Below are 23,421 nucleotides of genomic sequence, written 5' to 3' on the forward strand. Positions count from 1 at the left end.
AATCTCGGTGGCCATTCTATCGGGCCTCTTCTACCAATACATTGATCAGGAAAATTATCGTTCAGAAGATTTCGAGCTCGCAGGGAAAAATGAGCCGGAGCTCCATCCTGCTGATACCAGACATTGCGGAAAGCTTCTCCAGCAATATTTTGAATAGACGGTATCACTTGGTTTCTTAGCAAATTGCAGTAATTTTCTGCATTTATGTTTCCTTCAATGAAAATGGTCCTACAATATGATTGAGCAATATTCCGGCCCAAACGTTAACCTTCTGAGGATACTGGGTATGACTGTCTCTCATCCCAATGTGGATTTTCGTCGGCCCAATACCTCATGTTCTGTCGATTTACAGAACCGTTTAGTTCAAACGTAGCTTCATCCGAAAAACAGGTCCAGTTAAAAATCTGATGATTATCATCAAATCGTGTCATCATTGTATCGCAAAATTCCACTCTTCTGTCATAATCGTCTTCGGATAGCTCCTGAACTAGACGTATTTTATAAGGATGGTAATGATGCCTCTTCAAAATTCGACCGACTGATGTGGCGCTGATATAATTTTGTTGTGCTCCACTCGAGACAGATGTATGAGGATTATCATGTACAGTGAGCAGAACATATAAAGCTTTTTCATCATTTCATCGGATTCTGGTGCGTCTTTAATTCAACCGGTTATTTTGAAACAATGAACAGTTCTTTTAACAGTTGACAATGAAATTGGATCAAGGATAGGATAAGTGGCATTGAATAAAGTTGCTACTTCTCGATAGGATCTTATTTTTTCTTCGTTGAACTTTATTTTACATAAAAATAAATATTTTGCAAGGGCCATAAAAAGTTATTTTTTACTTTGTATTTGTTGCTTACATAATATTTTACTGTAATTTTCTTTACAATAATTACCCCGAGGGGACTTGAAGATGCATTAATTTGATCGCTCACATAATATACTAAGTATGTAGTTCACGGTATTATATCCCTGCCGGTGCTATATGCCTCTGGCAGGGCCTAATTTAAGTACAAAGATGGCAGACCTAGGGGGCCTACGGTTGCCATGGAAACCCCTCCAAAATGCTCCAAATCCACTTAGGTACCGAGGTTGCTGTTGATCTAAGGGGTTAAACGGCTGGGATCGGAAGTCCCTCCATCCTGACCATTAGAGAAAGAGTCCTGCTCTCTAAGAACACACATGTATTCCCTGCCCCCTATTTAAAAGACCTTTAAAGGCTTATATTGTCCTTCGTTTGGGATCCTAAACGATGTAGAGTCCCTCAAAGTACACTGTATGCTCCTAAAGTGTCTGGAGGTTTAGGTTTACCGAACCTCACTAAATACTACTATGCTACTCGTCTGACACCTTTAGGGGGGATTCACACGAGCGTGTATTCGGTCCGTGTGGGCCGCGTGGTTTTCACGCGGCACGCATGGACCAATACAACTCTATGGGGCAGTACAGACAGTCCGTGCTTTTTGCACTGCGTTTGTCTGCTGCGCAAAAAGCGCGACAGGTTCAATAACTCTGCGTATTTCGCGCATCACGCACCCATTGAAGTCAATCGGTACGTGAAAACCACGCAGGTTGCACGGAAGCACTTCCGTGCGAACCGACTGAAACAGCGCACCAGCTGTCAAAAGGATGAATGTAAACAGAAAAGCACCACGTGCTTTTCTGTTTCCGAACATCCAAACGGAGTGTCTTTGCGATGAGCGAAGCCGGACAAGCGAACCGAACTTCACCGGGTTTGGCCGAACTCGTTTTGGCCGAACCCGGCAAAAAAATTATCGGTACGCGACGTCAGGAGATAGTCACTGTCCATGGTGCTGAAAGAGTTAAACTGTTTCAGCACCATGGACAGTGACTTCCGATCCCAATATACATGAACCTGTAGAAAAAAAATGAAGTTCTGACTTACCGATAACTCCCGGATTCTTCCTCCAGTCTGACCTCTCGGGATGACAATTCAGTCCAAGTGACAGCTCCAGCCAATCACAGGCCAAGCACAGGCTGCAGCGGTCACATGGACTGGCGCGTCATCCAGGGAGGTGGGGCCCGATGTCGAGAGGCGCGTCACCAAGGACGCGTCACCAAGGCAACGGCCGGGAAGTTCTCGGTAAGTACGAACTTTTTCTTTTTTTTCAACAGGTTTTTCGATATTGTGTTCGGCATTCACTGTCGAGGGTGCTGAAAGAGTTAGCTCTTTCAGCACCTTGGACAGTTACGGGTGTCGACTAGCCTCATCTCTATGATGGCGGCTGCGCGAAAATCACGCAGCCGCGCATCATACACGGATGACACACGCAGCTGTCAAATGGTTTTTGCGCGCGCAAAACGCCGCGTTGTTTGCGCGCGCAAAAACGCAACGTCCGTCTGTATCTGCCATTAGTCTCACTCCACTGTAAAAGTACCCAAACACGTTGGATTTCCATAGAACAGGCAGCTGCTCCTGATGTTCCTGTAGACCAGTTGTTATGGCTGAAGCCCAAGCACAGACCACCTGTGTTATGTCCACTCCTCTCTTCTTCCTTGGCGCTGTGGGTTAAGGTGAGTCATAGGTTCTGTCTCTGTTCTGTGCACACACCTGCAGCCAGATTATTTGCTAGTCCTATTTTTGCTACTGGAATGCAACCGTCAGCGTTTCAATGGTAGCTGGATAAAAATCTATATCGAATTGGATAATTTTGTGATAGACTAGGCGTAAAACCCTGTCATTTTTACCAGTTCATCCACCACATGCTGGATTCTTAGATTTTTCATTTTCACCAGATTCATGATTTTATGTCCTCATTTAAACCTACTTCGGTTCTACAGAATACTTGAGTATTCGAGAAATTATGTTTGAATGATTCTAGTGGTCATCATATATTGTCTAATATTTACTCATTTTTGGTTTCTCCGTTGGGCAAGCTGTCATATATGTCTATGTGGGAGAGGGACATCCTTTATCAAGGGAATGGCAAGATATGGCAGAACGTACTGCGAAAATTTCTATTAACGCTTGGCTGGCCATAGCCAATTATAATGTATTTTTATGATGATATTTAGTTCCCTCTAGACTGGCCAGGATGTTCCCTTCTACCTCGTCTTCTTGCTTCAGACACTGTGGATGTGTGGAAGACCCTCTGCATATATGGTGGGGTTGCCCGAAGGTACGCCGGTTTTGGTGACGGATCTTTAATATGTTATATTCTATAACTCAGATCAACTTGAAATTGTCCCTGTTACAGGCATTACTTAATGAGACAGTCCCTGGACTGTCTAAAGCCTCTCATAAATGTGTATCCTTTCTTTTCCTGGCAGCCAAAATTGCCATAGCTACATCTTGGAAAAGCCCTGAGATTCATCTTCATCTGGTTAAGACTAAACTGAATTGTATAATAGTTAATGACCATTTACACTGTATGGTCTCAGATAAGGAGGAGCTCTTCCTTCAAGTGTGGCAGCCATGGCTCTGATATCTTGGGACGATCTATTAGGTAAATTTTGCCTGGAAGACATTTGACCCTCATCTTTCTGTCTTTCCCCCCTTTTTTTCCCTCTTTCCTACCCTCTCTTTAACTCCTTTCTTCCTTTTTTCGATATATAGCAATATTTGGACTATATTTGTCTGTTATGATTCGACTTACGGGGAATGCCCCCGACTGTTATTTGCTCTGTCTGATGTATAGTTTGTGTTACTTGAAAACCTTCAATAATAATTATTAAAACAGAACACACATGCAGGGCTTATACTAGGCCGCTGTTAAAACACTAGCCTAAGGTTTCTTAGTGACCGCCGTAAAAGATGGCGTATTGGCTGTCACTATCGGGTTAAAGTATATCTACCCTATTCAATTATGTACCTATAAAATAATATCCCTATGTATACTTGTTTGTCTCTGGGTGTACAATCTACAGTATTTTACAGTTACAGTATAAAAAAAATCATAACTTAACAAATGATCCTTGTGTAAAGCAGCGAAGTAAGTGTAAGATAGCTTCATGTATTCTACAAATATAATTAACCTCTAGATCACTCAAGATGTTTACAGCTCATTTGAATCAACGCCATCAAAAGAGATCATTCATCTGACAAGTATGTTTAGCATGACGTCCAGGGTTAGCACCCACTTGACATCCCTGTATAATGGCATCTGTCAACCGTGTATCTCAAGCAAATACACAATCACAGTACCACAATACAGCTTGGCAATGATGTACGACATTTCCCAGACCCCAGTATTTTTCAAGCAAGGAACAAGCTGCTTCAGTTTTATATATTGAAGACATATCACTCTTTGAAGAAAGACAAGGAAGAGGAAAGATGGCACAGTAGAGGTCTTCTCCAGAGCCTTTAATAAAACATGAATTAAGTGTCAAAGCACATTAAATTCAGCTCCCCCATGACAGAAATTCTAAAAGTTATCTTTTTCTTTCTAAAGGCATCTTCCTGATTGATCTGCAGAGAGCAAACACAAGAAAAGAAAGAGAGAGAATACGCACACTAAAACATCTCTTTAATTTCTTAATTTAATATCTGACACGTAAAGATTCTCATTAAGCCAGTCAATGAAGCCTGGAAATACAATTTTCGTGCAAACTGTCGCTATCATAACTTACATGCAACTTCAGATGGTGCTCGGTAAGCAATGTGATTAAAACCATTCATCTTTTCTGTCAAATTCTCGCTCCTGTTATTAAACGAAGGGGCTTTGTGGGACTTACCAGCTGACAACTTCATTTGGGAAAGGAGGGGCTGTAAGGAATCACTGGATATACTCACTACACTACAGAAGGCCCTTGCAATACATCTCAGGATGGCAGTCAGGAACACTTAAGTACTGGGTGGCTGGTAAATTGAAGGTTAAGCAGTCAGGAACAGGATCAAAGAAAGATGTCAGGACTGTAGGAAAAGGTACTCAATCTGGCTTTTTATATGACCTAGCACCATGGGGGTGGATAAAAAAGCTTGCTGTTTCTAGTTCACTGGTAGTAACAGTGCTCTCATGTAGTAGAGAATATAGACTGCTGACAATGTAATTAGAGATTAGCAATTTGTTTTAAATTCATTTCGAGCTCGATTCAGTGAAATCAGCTGTCCAATTTGGTCTGAATATATTCGCCACGAAACAAAAGTGCCCCGATTGCCCTGAAAACTCGTGTCGGACTGTCTGATCTCTTCTTGGACTGTATCCAATGACGCCAGCATTAGTAATGTGAAAATGACAGCAACGTATATGGATAGCAGTAGGGATAACAACAGTTCATTTTGGGAAGGCTTCCTTTGAGGCATTATGGGGAAGCCCATCCAAATTCATGTGATCCTTTTTCTTTTCTTTTTTTTAAAGCTTTTGTTTTTGAATTTACAAATAAGACTGAAATATGGCTATTTTGCAGTCACAACAGACGTTCAGAAACAAAGATCCAATAAAAACAGAAATAAAGGTTACCATGACTATAACAATTATTAAGTACTCACACATACATTCACACATACACACACTTACACCCACATTTACCCACCCCACATATCCGATACAACCTTTTGGCCATACTAATCCGTATCGCTTAATGGGTTGAAGGGGAGAACCAGCCATGATAACCAAAGTTAGTCGAGCTTTAGCGGGCATTTATGGTTCGTATATAACTATATAAATATTATAAAGGGGGATATACAAATTCACCAGATTGATCCAGAGAGTGAGGGAGGAGTATTGGTAGACTATCATGCCATGATTCTGATTTTGTGGGCATAGAAACATAAAAAATTGCCTCTTATATGAGCCAGAGAGTAAAGTATCAAGGACACCCAATATACACACCTGAGGAGAGAGGATTCTAGGAAAGTAAAAGTGGCTATTGATAAATAATATAACAGCCGGCCAGAAGGGAGATACCTTCTCACAGGACTGCACTGCATGTAGAAATGTGCCTTGTTCAGTTTGACATCTAAAGCAGGCATCAATGTCAGATATACCTAGCATATGGCTGGGCTGTAATAAACCCTATTGATACATTTATTTTGGATTAGCATATTTCTAGCACTGACAACCGTAGTGAGAAAGAAGTCAACCACGTCTTCCCCGTCAGCGCTGGAGAGTGCCAGGGTATTTGCAGGCCAATTTTGTTACTGTTTGATTGCAGGATAGTATAGAGGCTAGTAAGTGGTTCAGGTACAACCGGAGCACAGAGCAAATTCTCTAATTTTGAGTAAGCTAGGGAGATTTGCAAGGAACCAAACTCCAACAAGAGAGCATGCCGGAATTGTAGATATCTATAGAACTCAGTAGACGGTAAATGGTAGGTGCTTTGTAATTCCGAAGAAGATAAAAAGCGGGACAAATCCGGGAAGATTTGTTCCAAATACTTAATTCCCCGGAAACCCAGTAACCGATCATACAATGCTCATATAATTGGGAGCGGTGAGGATTGTATTAATGGTAGTTTGAGGGGAGATTTTGACTGGGCTTACGCTCTAATTTCAGATGGACTACCTTCCAGGCATTAGACACTACTTTTAAATAATCTTTATTGAAAAAGACATAACAAAGATAAAATCCAATTTTACTGAATCAATATCACTGAAGCCGTCATCTCTAAGGGACTTAAAATGGAACAAAGTATAAAGGCCCTTATATGAAGCATAGAGCGCTCCAGACTGTGTGGTAGCAGTGTTACTTAGGGAGAGGGGAGGAGAAAAAAAATAGAGAATAGAGCAGATTTAGCCCAATTGATCCTCAGCCCTGACAAGGAGTGTAAACGTTTAATTAAAACGAGTGAGGAAATCAGGGAAGGACCTGTATCCACCAGATATACGAATGTATAGAGGGACACTTTTTCAGTAATGGATCCTCTGCGAATACCTATAATATTGGGTAATTGTTTGATCACTACAGCTAGGGCCTCAATACCAAGCACAACAGGAGAGGGGATCTGGGACATCCCTGCCTTATGCCCCTTTGCAGGGGAAATGGATCCAATATATCCAGGTTGGTTCTCACTCTGACTTTGGGGGTAGTACACAGGATTTGTACCCAGGTAAAAAACAGTGGACCAACAATAACTATCTAAGTACCTCATAAAGGTAAAGCCATTCAATGGAATCAAATGCCTTACACGTATCAAAGGAAAGCACAAAGTCGGGCTGCGGATCTGAATTGGCGGTTGCAATGTTTAGATAGAGCCTTCTGATATTGATGCCTGTAGCCTTTCCTAGCATAATGCCTGTTTGATAAAGGTGAATAAGGGTTAAATGTGATCCTTTTTCTATTCTGTAAAATGGTGACAATTTTGCCAGGAATTGTTTGCTGTGAAACCAAAAAGTTTTGGAATCAGCGAAATCCAAAACTTTTGAGAAAATCAGACTGAATTTGATTCATGTAGAATCGATTTGCTCATCTCTAAACATGATACAATATTTTAGATGAAACATTTGCTTTAATACCAAATCACTCCAATATAAATATTTCACACACAGGTGTCCGGTACGGGTCTGAATATTGTGTTTGTCGCTGCTGAACACTTGGCCAGCACACAATGCAGCACTGCTCTCTCTCCTGGTTTTCAGTGTCGCAAACTGTATAATGAGGCACGGATCTCTATAAGTGATCAGCACCGCAAGAACGGAGTTCAGTAACCGCTCTGTAAAAGTAAAAGTTCACTAACCGCATTCTCTTCTATGTGCAACCCCCAAAAGCTGGTATTCAGTAGCCACAGTCTCTATACCCTATGTAAGTTTAATAAACCCCTTAATGACATGTCACGCACTGGTACACGGCTGCCGTTAAGGGGAAGTATGGAGTGTGCCCACGGGTTGAGCTCGCTCCATACACAGCGGGTGACGGCTGTGTTACACGGCCAACACTTCACTGCAACGGGCGGTATCAAAGATCACTTTGATTCAGACCGTTAAACACCTTAAATGTCACGGTCAATCGCGACAACGTCTTTTAAAATGTTAGAATCAGGGGGTCGCCCCCTTAAACACTCCATCGCGCCCCCCCTCCCCCTGTGGCACAATCGGCCGTTTACAGTGGTTGTTATGGCAGCAGAATCACAATATACTGCAATACATTATTATTGCAGTATATCATGCAAGCGATTGGATCGCTGCTTCAAGTCCCCTAGAGGGACTAATAAAAAAGAAATAAAAAAACAGTTAAATAAAGATTTTTCTAATGTTCCAAAAAATATATATTAAAAGTTCAAAAAACCGCCCTTTTCCCATTTTTTTTCCCTAAAGCAATGTTAAAAAAAATAAAAGATAACATAACTGGTTTTGCCGCGTCCATAAAAGTCTGAACTATCACAATATAGTGTTGTTTAACCCGATCGGTGAACGACGTAAAAAACAAAATATATAAATCATGCAAATTGCTGTTTTTTGGTCACCTTAGCTTTCCAAAAAAATGGAATAAAAAGTGATCAAAAAGTCGCATGTACCCCAAAATATTTTTTGTGAAAACTACAGCTCGCCCCGCAAAATTTAAGCCCTCACACCTCTAAATTGATGAAAAAATTAAAACTTTATGGCTCTCAGAATATGGCAACACAAAACATTATTTTTCTTTAGCAAATAGTTTTATTTTTTAAAAGTGGTAAAACTTAAAACAAAACATATACATTTATTATCGCTGTAATCGTATCAACCTGTAGAATAAGGGGAACATGTCGTTTTTACCACCTGATGGACGCCGTCAAATTAAAACCCCCCAAAAAATGGTGTAATCTCTGTTTTTTGCCCATTTCACCCCACAAATTAATTTTTTTCAGATTCCCTGTATGTTATGGGTACAATAAATGGTGCCATGAAAAACTACAACTTGTCCCGCAAAAAACAAGCCTCATACGGCTATGTCGACAAATAAATAGAAAAGTTATGGCTTTTGGAAGGCGGGGAGGAAAAAGCATAAATTAAAAACTCAAATTGGCCTTGCCTTTAAGGGATTAACTGGTTAATTGGTTAATGTCACACTCGTGATAACAGTTTGTGTTATATGACTTTCACGTTTGCATGGCACACTGAGAACTTTTATCATTGATTTTTTTTTTATCGGCACGCCGTACAAAAAAAGGTCTATGGTGCTGCCAAATCATGATGGCCACTTACTGCCCCAGTGACCCATAGTATCCCAGAATGTAAATTCAACACAGTAGTGTTTTAAAACACATTCATTTGTTAGGGGGAACCCAGCACGCCGAGCATGCTTTCTGATTTACAGGCATCATTCTATAGAGTAGGAGGAGCTGAGCAGATTGAAATATTGTTTTGTGCAAAAAGATTCAAGGATAAAATGTAATTTATTTATATAAATTCCTTCTTAATGTGTCAAAAGTCCAGTGGGCGGTCTTACTCGGCAAGTATTACTTTATGCACACTCATAGAGGAAAGGTTGTCAATCAGTGGCTGAGACCGCCCATTGGACTCTTTAGACTACAGTTAGCAGGGATTTATATTAAATTAATTTTTACCTACAAAACTACATGCTGCACAAATCTGGTCAGCTCCTCCTGTTCTATAACAATCTGCCCACAGATTGAACAGCTTGTTGAATGTGATATGTTCCATTTAATTTCATTAGTTAATTTTTGTTAATTGAACATTGAGAGTTCATGCTCTCCATTAATCCATAGGCTAATATAGAAAATTAGATTGAAAAAAACATGCTTAATTTACATCAAGACTGCCCACCCTTTAGAAAGCTAGAGCTAATGTTAGACTACTTTTTAAGTATCATAATGAATACAATACCTTGGGAAGGATGACTTTTACTTCAGATATTCTATTCTTCTCATAGCTTATTTTAGTTTTTGAATATATATTGTATTTGTTGTGTGCATTTTTATTTCACAACTATAGATACAATCCTGACCTGCCTCTTGAATTTTACATTGAAACCTTGACTACTTTCACTACTGGTGTTTTTATAGGAGAGGTGAATATGTATTTTCTTGTTTTGTGTTCTTTATTTGTCTCTTTAAATCTTTCACTTTTCTCTTCCGTACTGATTCTCCGAAATGTGAATTGCTAAACTACAATTCCTTCTGATTACTTTTTGGTGCAATGTCTGAACCTGCATTAAGGGCATTATACAGTACATTGTGATTGGCACTAGAGTATATGGGGACATTTGTGCATAGCAGTGTTTAATAAATATTGTGACTGGCATTGTTTAGGGCACTGACTGACACTACAGCATTGGCTTGCATTTTTTTGGGTACTGGCTGATATTGTATAGTGGACATTGCGACTGGCGCTGTATGGTGGATTATTTGGCTAGTGCAGAGTGAGGGGAGAATGTGGCTAGCCCTGTATGAGAAGTAGAGTGGCCGGCATGTTATGTAAAACAGAGCTCAGCTGTTGATAAACCTCATATTGAAGGGAGAGACGGAGTGATTCATGTATTAAGTGATTGACTCAAAATGTTGGCTTTTGCTTCAAAAATATTCTTTGGGGGAAATGAGTTGATAAAGATAACAATGTTTTTGACACATGGGGCAGTTGTGCATTGTATGGGGACATTTGTGGATGGTTGTGTATGGAACAATGTAGCTGGTGCTGTTAGAGGTTCCAGCTGGCATTGTTAGTAGGCACTGTGGCTGGCACTGTATGAAGCAGGCTTTGTACAATGATGATTGTGGTTGGCATTGTATAGGGGGCATTTTTTCTACTACTATTTAGGAGGCATTGTTGCTGACACTGTTATATGGGAGATTTTAACACACATTTGATTTGTTGAGTTTCATTTTTAAAGAAATAGGGGAAGATACATTTTATTCAGTGTCAGATATGAAGTGCAATTGGCTTCATAAAGATTCTGCAGCAGCTGAGGAGTGTATTTGAAGGAATAGTAGACTATAAATTATTAAAAATATTAGAAGCCACCTTGGAATTACATGAGCTGTGGTCTCATTCTTTCAAATGGTCAAGGAAATCCTTGGTGACTTCTAATATTCTTTTCTGTGAAATATTTCAAGGAACATAGAACTGCATATAAAACAGATAAAATATTTCTAAACTGATCAATAAAGTAGTCTATGGCAATACACGCTTAGCACTAGAGATATTATATCATTTACATCTCTTTCACTTATCACCCATGGGGCCACATGTCTTCTAAACCTGAAAAGGAATTTAGCACAAAGCCCCTTTAGAATCATAAATTATTTAGAAATGCTGATGTTACTGGTGAAAACTATTTACCCTGTTAAGCTGACAAGTGAATACCGTGAAAATATTATTACAGTGAGTATAATAAAAATGAACAATAACTGTCCAGTCTGTGAAGGATGTTCATATAAGAAAGATGTATGCCTTAAAGTGCAATTTTCCATCTGAAATGAAGCTTAAACACTTCTGCTCTTAACATTTCCCTTTGTTTCAGATACGAAGTTAGAAAAATTATACAATCACCGCTCTTTATGTAGTTGCCTTGATGTTAAAATTATTGTGGAATACTTGCCCTTTTATTCTTTATGATCTACAACAAGTCATTTTATTCCCTGTTGTTGCAGAAACCTTCCCAGATTTACACTCGACTGCTTAGATTTATTTTAAATATATAACATTTTCAAAGAAATCTGTCCTTGGGGTAATCTGTTTTTGATACACATTTAGTCTAAGTTCAAAATATCGACGTTCATGAGTCCCTGGTAAAATTTAAACTGCAATGTGACCTCGATGTTTCCCTATGGGAAACAAGGTCATGGGTGACTTTCCAGCTATAAAAAAAAAAATTCCACCAACCATAGGGATATATTAAGGTCAAGTGCAACTTGCTGTGTATTCTTTTAAAGAGAATGTCGTCTATATTTAATTTTAGTTTAATTGATTATAAGTCTGTAGAAGAGAATTAAAAAAAAAAAACAATTGCAGATATTTATTTTTTATTTTTAAAAACTTTTCTGGGGACCGCCATATTGGAGCAGGCAGTGTATGCTTTTTGGCAGCTAAAGTGAAAGGGAGCCAATTCACAAAGAATTGTCATATATTATCACAATCTCCGTGATGGAGTGCAGTCTCCTCCCCCAGAGACCAGGGAGTGACAGGGTTAAATTCCTAAGTGGGAAATAACAAGAATCTGTGCTATGTCCAATAATCTTTAATCTTTTTATTTATGACCCTGTGAATGGGCTGGTTAATAAAGTGTTAGGTTGTTTTTTTATTATTATTGAAATTTTATATGCATATTACATATTACAATAATATCAAAAAGATAATAATCCCTATCGCCCCACCCAACACCTACTGAAGAAAAAAAAATCCAAAATAGTGTCAAGAATTTAAATTACCAGTTCTTTTAAATGTTCGCATGGTGAATTCATCTTAACTTAGAATTTTTCTAAAACATTTTTTCATACAATTTAACCTTTGTTACTAACTTCATCCATTTTTTTAAAACAGTACTTTTTGGTGAAAAACTGTTTTGGGTAATTAATAGTTTTACCAAAAATTTATACTTTTAACACTGATATTTTAGTAACATGTGAACATTCAATATTGGAATCATCGCACAAAATTCCCAAAATTGGAGAGAAAGGTAAATTGACACTAGATGTTTTAGAGGTAATATCAAAAACACCTCTCCGGAATTTACGAAACTTAACATACTCACTGATTATATGTAAAAGTCCGACCCCTGGTTCTTTACATCTCGGACACTTAGAATTTTCACGGATCTTAAAGAAGCACTTCATTTTTTCTTGCATATATAGTGCAGCATAGGCTAGTATTAAAAGTTAATGCAGGGGCTCTTGTGTATGCCTTTTGTATTTGTGTTTTAGTTGATGCCATTTATGGGTTGTCTGCCATCTTGGTTCCTTCTTCCCCTCTGATATTGTTCCCCTGATGCAACCTACATTCTACATTTCCAATCAAGCCTTTGCAGATGGGGCTGAATCTCATCACACTTCACTTGCTCTGCTCTGAGTCCTATCTAAATTCAGCAAGTAATAGATGAGTGACATAGAACTTCTGTACTTACACTGCAGCATGTCAGTGTATTCCTATGCATTGCCGCTTCATACTGTCTCCTCTGCCTCCTGCTTGTGATAGATTTTTTTCTCTGTCAGTTCTTACACTTGAGACAGTGAGAAGCTGCATCTCATAGAAATACACTTGAGACTGCACAGAGCACTCAAAGATAATACAGACAGTCAGTGTGAGTCAGGGGAGTTTTATAACTGCAGCTAAATATTGTTAGGACTCAGCTATTATATCACTGTACTTCTGCTCCCTTAGATAAGGCAGAACATATCTCTTCAGCAACAGTACATGCATGGGGGACATACAGAGGAACACAGGGGTGGAGCTGGGTGGGGAGAGGAGGCGTGTAGTGATGACGGCCGCAGACCTCCTCCACTCCAGCATCCACTGCCGTGAGCCTATGCATACTCACCACCGGCATCCTCTGCCTCCTGCCTTAGGACGCCAGCGCACACTGCCTCGTGCCGCTGAGTCTCGTAGGGAATGCGCGCATGATCCGGCCGTTTCTTAAAAGGCTAGCACGAACACCAGGAATATTACCCCCAGCCTATCCTGGACTATATAAGGAACTCTGCCCATTTTCTCAGTGTCTGAGCAATGTTGTTAGCCTACGGAGGTTCCGTGTCCTGTTTCCTGAATCCTGTGTCCGTGACTATTCCTGTGTCCGTGACCAGTCCTGTACCTTGTATCCTGTGTCCGTGACCAGTCCTGAATCCTGTATCCTGTGTCCTGAGTACGTGACAAGCCTGCTTCCAATAATTCGGCAAAAGCCTGCTTCCAGTAATCCGGCTCGTTTATCCATAGTCAGACGGAGCTATGGATGGGGACGAGCGGTCGTTACTCCGATCGCTCATCCTCATACATTATTATCATGTCGGCAGCGCGTCTCCCTGTTTGCAACGATAATATTTTACTATTTTAAAATGATACGACCAGCAGATGATCGAGCATTTGCTCGTACATCTGCTGATCGTTTCCCTGTTTACACAGGGCAATTATCGGGAACAAGCGTTCTATGAATGATTATCTGCCCGATAATCGTCCAGTGGAAAACCCCCTTTAGTAATAGCAGATACTATGACAGCATTCAAAAAAGGGATAGATGCTAACAGCATTGAGGGTTATGAATAATTTAGCAATGAACGACTTATAGTTGATGTGCAAAAGGTTAAACGTTTTAACCTAAGTAACTATTAAAATATGTAGCAAGGTTCGGATAGCACTAGGTAAACCGTGGGTACATGCGTAGGGGCCCAACCCGATCTAATGGAAAGAAAGTACTATGCACACCAAATGTGAGATTTTCCAAATAAATGATTTATTTTTAGCCAGTAACAGTGCGTGCGACGTTTCGGTCAATACTATGACCTTCTTCTGGCACTGTGTTTGTACTGGATCCTGTGTGAAGGCGCTTTCATATGGCGGCTCACTCTAGCGGTCAGCTGCACCCTCACACAGGATCCAGTACAAACACAGTGACTGGCTAAAATGAAAAAAAATTTAATTTTAAATAATATGTTTCCAATTAATAAAACACCGGTATCATACCTACCAAAAAGATAAGGCATGCTGCTATGGAGTCCAGAGCAAAACTTCCCAGAAGTTACAAGACAGGAGGTGTTTGGTCCTTTCCCTCCCATGATCTGCAGTGCTCTATGTGTTATGTATTATTATGCAGAAACAGGTAGGGGGTTAAGTCATTAAGTGATCTAGGTGTATGTATGTAGCCATCTTTATCTTGACTTTGATAACTTGTTGCAGCATGGTATAACACAACAAAAGCCATTGAAAAGCCAAGTATAATTTGTTTTTGCAAATAAATAATTTCAAAGATTACATTTTTTTAAGGCCACCTTCACACAATTGTAATATGTTGCATTTTAGTGTCCATAATACAAACGCAACCCCCAGACTTCCCAAGGTTCAACCGATCACTACAGAATCTTATAGCGATCTAAGATCTATTTAGTTAACTTAAAGGGGTCTAGGGGTTAAATCCTATGGTCATCTAAGTTTGGCTCAGTTGAACCAGGGGAAGTCCAGACATTGGGATATAATACGTACGCTAAAATTTGTCCATCTTAATGCAATCTAAGTGAGTAAAATGCAGGATAAATAGAAGTATAACACCAAGGTAATGATAATTTCTGAAATATTTTTCAATGATTAGCACATAAACATTGGACAAGATTTGGACAAGCGTTCTGTGGGCCCACCAGAGGAAATTATTCTGAGGGTTTACCCTTGATCTGTACAAGACGTGTCCATCCCCAAATTTTAATTTCAGTGTAAACTATTTGTTATAATTGCACACGATATTTCATCAAGAAAGTCTAACAGGTTATGTGTGAATCAACTCATGAAAAAATAGACCTTAGTGGCAAGTGATTGGCTCTAGAGTCAGCTCCAAATAGTGTTGTCTCCTGCTGAATCTGTAGGGCCTTGCTGCATAAGGGGTCTATTGTTGTGTCAGAGCTTGTAACCCACCAGAGAATCCTCTGGTACTATAGTGGGCTAGTCTGATCCTACATGAGGCACCTTGACTCAACCAATTTTTCACCGACCATGTAACTGGTTCCCTGTGTAGATCTTTTACTTTTTGATCCAAGCTTTTCACATACTGTATGTGATCATTTTTGAAAGTGGGTCTGACTATCAGCTAAAAGTAGAAACATTTATTCCCTATGTCTGGTGTCTTTGCACAGGTCCACAATTTTTTTATTTTTTATTCCTTGTTTAATTCAGATGAATCACTGTTTTTGGTCCTCTGCTAACCTACTAGAATAGATTTTTCAGCCCATTTTAAATACAAATTGACAATTAGGAAATGTTTTTAGTCATATTGTATTGTTGTTGTAAAGCATAAGTTCATGACGGGACTGTCTTTCATATTGATTTAGTAGCACGCATTGTGTAAACAAGTAGAATTATCTAATCCCTCGAGTTCTTCATTGCAATTCAAGTAGCATGCAACATCTTTGTAATTTTAGTTTGTTCTAAACGCATTTTAGCATTGATTATCTAAAACATTGATTTTACCTTTCTGCTAAAGTGGTTTATGAAGAAAAAATAACTTTGTTGAAGAAGATTTTTACAATGAGCATCAATCTATTTTTTTTCAAATAACTAGAGGTGTGAGAATCAACCCTAAATTAATTGAATTTAATCCAAATGTCCCAAAAGTTTGAGATGTGTCAAATTCCGAAACTTTTGGCCTCACAGTGTACGAATCGTGGCGAAATGGGAAATACTGACAAATGCCGGCTGCCATTTGACAGATTAGTAAAAGGATCACATGATCTCGTGTAAGCTTCTCATAATGCCTAGCAGGCAGTCTTTCTAAAATGCACTGCAAAAAATGGACATGTCAGTATTTTTAAGTGTACATACTGTATGCTAATAGATTGCATTATTTTCCAGGCAGAACCTAGGACATAGATATATCTTTGGTTTTAAAATGTAAGTAAGTTACTGTGTGTAAATAATGCATTAACACAGACTGAAGGCACCTCTTATATCTGCAAATACAAATTAAGTTGAAACTGCTGAAGTAAGCCAAACTACGTAATGTAGAAAGAGAGCTGTCTGGATTTCAGCCACAGTGTGTCAATTACCAGCTAGGAAATATATATGGTAGACACTATAGAGTGTCTGAAGTGTATTTTTTATGTTTAAGGTCTCATGAATATGGCCGTATCATGGATCTATATTATCTCAAAGTGTGCTATAAATGACTAAGAGATAGTGTATCCCAAAACTCATCAGTGAACCCTACCTCCTATGTTGATAAATTTTGACTTGGATTATGGATTTTAATCTGGACCAATAAAGTATTGGTGTAATATTTATCTAATGCTGGACAACCTAATTTTATTAATTCCCAAACTGTTACAAAACTCATCAGATAGTAAAAACTTTAATGCCACAATTGGTTTGGCACCAACTAACCAGAGTGCGAAGCCTAAATGATCCTCCCATTCTTCACCGTTAACCCCCTTTCAGAGGTATGGACTTTTTTAGTCAGATGCTGAGATGAAGAGTCCAGTAGAGTCAAGGGCAAATACCAGGGAGGCAATCAGGTGAAGCAGAAGTACCAAATCTAAGACATAGCCAGACGATTGAGCCAAGGTCAATATCAGATAATCCAGCATGGACGGTACCAGGTGTATAGAAGGGAGAGAAGACAGGAGGGAAAGTCATAACATTCGTACAAAAGAAAACAATCAGGAAACAATAGCTTGAGTTTAGGCAAGGACTAAAAAGGCTGCATGTGGTAAAGCCACCATGGCATCTGGGCATGGATAGAATTGAAGAGCAGAAAACCACCAGTGGAAATCAGGATAGCGACAGTGGACTGCGGGGAGTTAAGTAATAATAACTTTGGCAAGCTCTCTAAGTTATGATTTACATGTTCATTTTTACATTTTGGCTGAAAATCCTCTTAAAATGTCCAGACCCCTTACTCTTAGAACTGGAGGTTTCCATAGCCGCCAACAGAAGGCCAATACTCTGTTGACATCAATGTGTTTTGTGTGTTTATTCAACTCTATGGTAAAAGAACCAAAGGGTCCAGTTCTTTACCTTGTACCAGTCCCCCACCAATGAACCTTCTGAGATGTTTAGACAACACAGCAATTAAATTTGAAGCTAGAAAACACAATTATCCCCCACCCCCACCCTAAATAAGTCCACATAATGTTATTAGTAATGCTTCATATTCAAATCCAATTAAAATGTTGGCACCTAACATATTTTAGATCATTCTTTCTTCTTAGATGATAAATTAGCTGCTTTAAATAGATTTTTTTTTTTCATTTTTCCACCCTTTTTCAGTACTCTCTGGTGTTTGATTTGAAATCAGCTCTAAGCTGGATTTGCACTTAGCATTGTTCTTTATTATACACGATTATTGATTTAGCTGGGATTCATGTAATCATCTTGTTGGGTGATCTCGAGGGGGTGTCAATTCTTTAATCATGTTTGGTGCAAGTATTCGTTTCAAATGACATTCAGGTGCAGAAAATTGTCTTCTTGGAACAATGTTATGAAATTTCATTTCTGAGGGTACACAGCTTGTACTGAGGTTTCTAAATTACACTGTAGGAATGAAAGGTCTCATATCATATTATTACTTAGGATATACAGGAATGGATTGGAAAACAGGTTGATGTTTATCAAATTGTCCTTTATAATTCATACTTCAGTCAGTGTTCAAATATAAAGAGTTTTTTGAGTCTTCCTCTATTTCTGTTTTTTTTTTTTAAAGACTGATGAATGACATAATTTTTAATTAAAAATGAATACCACATTGTAACTTTTATCAGAATATGTTAAAAATGTCTAAATTTATAAAGGGATAGTAGAAGGCTGATCCTTTATGTCAACAATTACCAAACATTTTACCATGAACGAACTTCGGGAAAACATTTTACAGTCATGAGAAAACCCTACTAACACAGTTACTTCTGTCACACTGGAAATTGCAGCGGCAGCACGCTTTTCAAGCATTAAACTTGGATTTGTTGAAGGTTTTGTCTAACTCATCACAAGCATCTTTCAACAAGCCGAAGATCAACACACCGCTCTCTACATTGGAAGGACCCCGGGCTGATTCCCATGGGTCCACAGAACCCTAGTTGGGGAAGAAAGGCCTCATGCACATGACCGTAGCCATGTGCACGGCCGTGATTTTCAGGTCGGCCGGCCTCGGAGTGCCAGCCGCAAGCCGCCTGCTAATCGCGGACTGTGCACATGGCCGTGGCCATTATTTTCAATGAGCCCGGACCACAGAACACGGCCGTAATAAGGCTTGCCCGTTCTTTGGAAACCACAGTCGTGTGCATGGCCCCATAGGAATGAATGGGACCGCAATTCTCCTGTAGCTTTTCGGGGGAATTGCGGCCGCTAAAGCACGTTCGTGTGCATGGGCCCTAACTGAAAACTTGAGTATTAGTTATGTAGAACAGTGCACAGTGGGCAATGATTCAGTTTACTGCCCTAGCTCTGTATCTAATTATAATATTATTTTATGTTGTTTCAACTAATGCTGCAGTGGGCTAGAAATAAGCAAATTGATCGTACACAAATTAAATTCAGTCCGAATTTCCAGAAAGTTGCAGATTCGGTGGGAATCAGAAACTTTTGACGTTCACGCCACATGATTAGTAGCAAAAAGGTGGCTGCCAGTGAGCGCAGACCGCCATTTTATAGATTAGTAAAAGGATCACATGACCTCCGGCATGCTTTCCTGGAATGCCTTGGCAGACAGCCATTCCAAAATGCACTGAGGTTATCTCTTACTAAAAAATATCCTACCAGAAATGCTACTATTTGGATACAGTCCTAGAAGACATGAGTCATATATGAGTTTTCATGGCAATCGGGGCACTTGTGAGTCGTGGCAAATTTGTATGGACCGAATCGAATGAATTTCAGGTATTTTGCTCTTCTCTACAGTGAACCTGGAGAGCATTATAAGGTGAAAGATCCACTGTAAAATTTTCACTAATGGCAACATTTATATTACTTGAAGTAGTTGGGTTTAATATAATATTTAACCCCTTCAGGACTGAGCCTGTTTTGGGCTTGAGGACCAGACCTTTTTTTTTTTTTCTAATCTGACATGTGTCATTTTATGTGGTAATAACTTTGGAATGCCTTTACCTATCCAAGCGATTCTGAGATTCTTTTCTCGTGACATATCGTACTTTATTTTGTGGAAAAATTTGGTATCTATTTGTAAAAATACACCAAAATCTGGAGAAAATGTGCAAAAATTTTAATTTTTCTAAATTTAAACGTATCTGCTTGTAAAACAGATAGTAATACCACACAAAATAGTTACTAGTTAACATTTCCCTTATGTCTACTTTATGTTTGCATTGTTTTTTGAACATCCTTTTATTTTTCTAGGATGTTACAAGGCTTAGAACTTTAACAGCAATTTCTCACATTTTTCAAGAAAATTGCAAAAGGCTATTTTTTAAGGACCAGTTCAGTTGTGAAGTGGCTTTGATGGCCTTATATATTAGATAGACCCCATAAATCACCTCATTTGAAAAAACTGCAACCCTCAAAGTATTAAAAACAGCATTCAGAAAGTTTCTTAACCCTTTAAGCGTTTCACAGGAATTAAAGCAAAGTAGAGGGGGAATTTACAAATTTAATTATAATACATTTTTTTCTGTAACAGAAAGTTTTACCAGAGAAACGCAACTCAATATTTATTGCCCAGATTCTGCAGTCTTTTAGAAATATTCCCCATGTGGCACTAGTGTGCTAACGGACTGAAACACAGGCCTTAGAAGCAAACGAGCACCTAGTGGATTTTGGGGCCTCCTTTTTTTAGAATATATTTTAGGCACCATGTCAGGTTTGAAGAGGTCTTGTGGTGCCAAAACAGTGGAATCTCCGCAAAAGTTACACTGTTTTGGAAACAACACCCCTCAAGGAATTTATCTAGAGGTATAATTTGCATCTTGACCCCACAGGCCTTTTGCTATATTTATTGGGGTTAGTCTGTGAAAATGAAAATCTAAATTTTTTCTGAAAAAACATAGAAACGTTTAATTTTTACAAGGAATAACAAATAAAAAGCACCCCAAAATTTGTAAAGTAATTTCTCCTGATTACGGCAGTACCCCATATGTGGGAATAAACTGATGTTTGGACCCACAGCATGGCCCAGAAGGGAACGTGCGCATTTTGGATTTTGAAGTGCAGATTTTGCTGGAATGGTTTTCAGTGCCATGTCACATTTACAACACCCTGGAGGGACCAAAACAGTGGAACCCCCCAAAAGTGACCCCATTTTGGAAACTGCACCCCTCAAGGAATTTTTCTATGGGTATAGTTAGCATTTTGACACCACAGGTTTTTTGCTGAACTTAGTGGAATGAGACTGGGAAAATGAAAATCTACTTTTTTTATGAAAAAACATAGAAATGTTTAATTTTTACAAGGAATAAAGTAAAAAAAAAGAGGAATATATCAACATTATTTCCACTATAATATAGATTTTTTTCATTTTCACAAAGGATAAAGGAGTAAAAAGCACCAAAACGTTTGTAAAGCAATTTCTTCCAAGAACGGCAATACCCCACATGTGGTCATAAATGTTTTTTCGTTAGAAATTAATTAATCCTTTCAGGACTCATCCATTTTTTTCATTTTATTTTTTCCCTCCCCGCTTTCCAACAGCCATAACGTTTTTATTTTTCCGTCAATAGAGGTTATTTCTTGCGGGAGGAGATGTAGTTTCTAATGACACCATGTAAAGTATCATAAAACGACAACTTAAATTTTCTCTGCAACTTAATATGATTATGGTGATACCAAATTTATACAGTTTTATTTTATATTTTACTACTTTTACAAAGTAAAATCAATTTGTTAAAAAAAATATTGTTTTGTTTTACCACATTCCGAGAGCCATAACTTTTTTTATTTTTTTGTCGATTGAGCGTTTTGAGGGCTTATTTTTTTGCAGGAATGAGCTGTAGTTTTTATTGGTACCATTTTTGGTACATGCAACTTTTTGATCACTTTTTATTATAATTTTTTCAAAAGCTAAGGTGACCAAAAAACAGTGATTTTGGCGTTTTAAATTCATTATTTTTTACGGCGTTCACCGTGTGAGCTAAATAATGGTAGATTGTAATAGTTCAGACTTTTACGGACGCAGCGATACCAATTTTGTTTATTTTTTGAATTTTTACATTACTTTAGAGGAAAAATGGGAAAGGGTTTTTTTTTTTTACTTATTTTTTGTTACTAATAATAACTTTATTTATTTTATTTTCTTACACATTTTATTAGTCCCCCTAGGGGACTTGAACCAGCGATCAATAGATCGCTTGTACAATACACTGCAATACTAAAATATTGCAGTATATTGTAATTTTTACACGCTGCTGTAACAGCGCGATCGTTGTTATTGTCTGTTAGTCCCGGGTGTCAGCTGTAATACACAGCTGACACCCGCAGGGTATAGCCCGGGCTCAGTGCATGAGCCCACTCCATACATAACCCCCAGCACCACGACATACTATTAAGTCGAGGTGCGCGAAGGGGTTAATGCGCAGCAGATGGTGCAAAGTGAAAATTTTAATTTTCCACTGATATGCCATTTTAGTGCAAAATATGTTGTGTCCAGTTTGTGCCACTGAAGACAATATCTCTTCATATCTCATAAAATGTTAAGCGGGTTATCTCGGGTATGGTGATGCCATATATGCCGAAGTAAACTGCTGTTTGGGCACGCTGCAGGGCTCAGAAGAGAGGGAGCACCATTTGGCGCTTCGGAGTGCAGATTTAGCTTGGCAGTTGCTGAGAGTCACACTGACAGGAAGCTTATGAGGACCAGCTCGCTGTAAATTCACGTCATTGCTTACAGGGCTTCTGTGCATGGCATGTTATGGCCTCCTGTTGCCATGACAACAAATGCTAACACCCGCAATTGGTCCCCGGGAAAATTTGTTGCTGCAAGAAACTTTCCCTGCGATGTCTCCGGGACCAGAGGCAGGTGTTCAAAACGCGATCCGGGTGTCAGCGCTTCTCTGAGACAACCGATCGCTCTGTTAACACTCACGGTGAATTGACATCAGCACTGCACATAGCCTTGCAAGCAATGACGTGAATTTACAGTGAGCGGTTGGGATCCGGTTAAAGAAGAAGTGATGGTATATTGCTAGCACATTTCATCACAATCGGATTACATTCTGACCCCACCAATTCTTGAAGAGATCAAAGTGCTTTTTAAAAAGGTTATGCAGGAATATAAAAAAAAGTGCCACACCTGTCCTCCGGTTGTACACTACCGTTCAAAAGTTTAGAGTCACTTAGAAATTTCCTTATTTTTGAAAGAAAAGCACAGTTTTTTTCAATGAAGATAACATTAAATTAATCAGAAATATACTCTATACATTGTTAATGTGCTAAGTGACTATTCTAGCTGCAAACGTCTGGTTTTTAATGCAATATCTACATAGGTGTATAGAGGCCCATTTCCAGCAACCATCACTCCAGTGTTCTAATGGTACATTGTGTTTGCTAACTGTGTTAGAAGGCTAATGGATGATTAGAAAACACTTGAAAACCCTTGTGCAATTATGTTAGCACCGCTGTAAACAGTTTTGCAGTTTAGAGGAGCTATAAAACTGACCTTCCTTTGAGCTAGTTGAGAATCTGGAGCATTACATTTGTGGGTTCGATTAAACTCTCAAAATGGCTAGAAAAAGAGAGCTTTCATGTGAAACTCGACAGTCTATTCTTGTTCTTAGAAGTGAAGGCTATTCCATGCGAGAAATTGCCAAGAAACTGAAGATTTCCTATAACGGTGTGTACTACTCCCTTCAGAGGACAGCACACACAGGCTCTAACCAGAGTAGAAAGAGAAGTGGGAGGCCACGCTGCACAACTGAGTAACAAGACAAGTACATTAGAGTCTCTAGTTTGAGAA

The sequence above is a fragment of the Rhinoderma darwinii genome, chromosome 3, assembly GCF_050947455.1.
Source record: "Rhinoderma darwinii isolate aRhiDar2 chromosome 3, aRhiDar2.hap1, whole genome shotgun sequence".
NCBI lineage: Eukaryota > Metazoa > Chordata > Amphibia > Anura > Rhinodermatidae > Rhinoderma > Rhinoderma darwinii.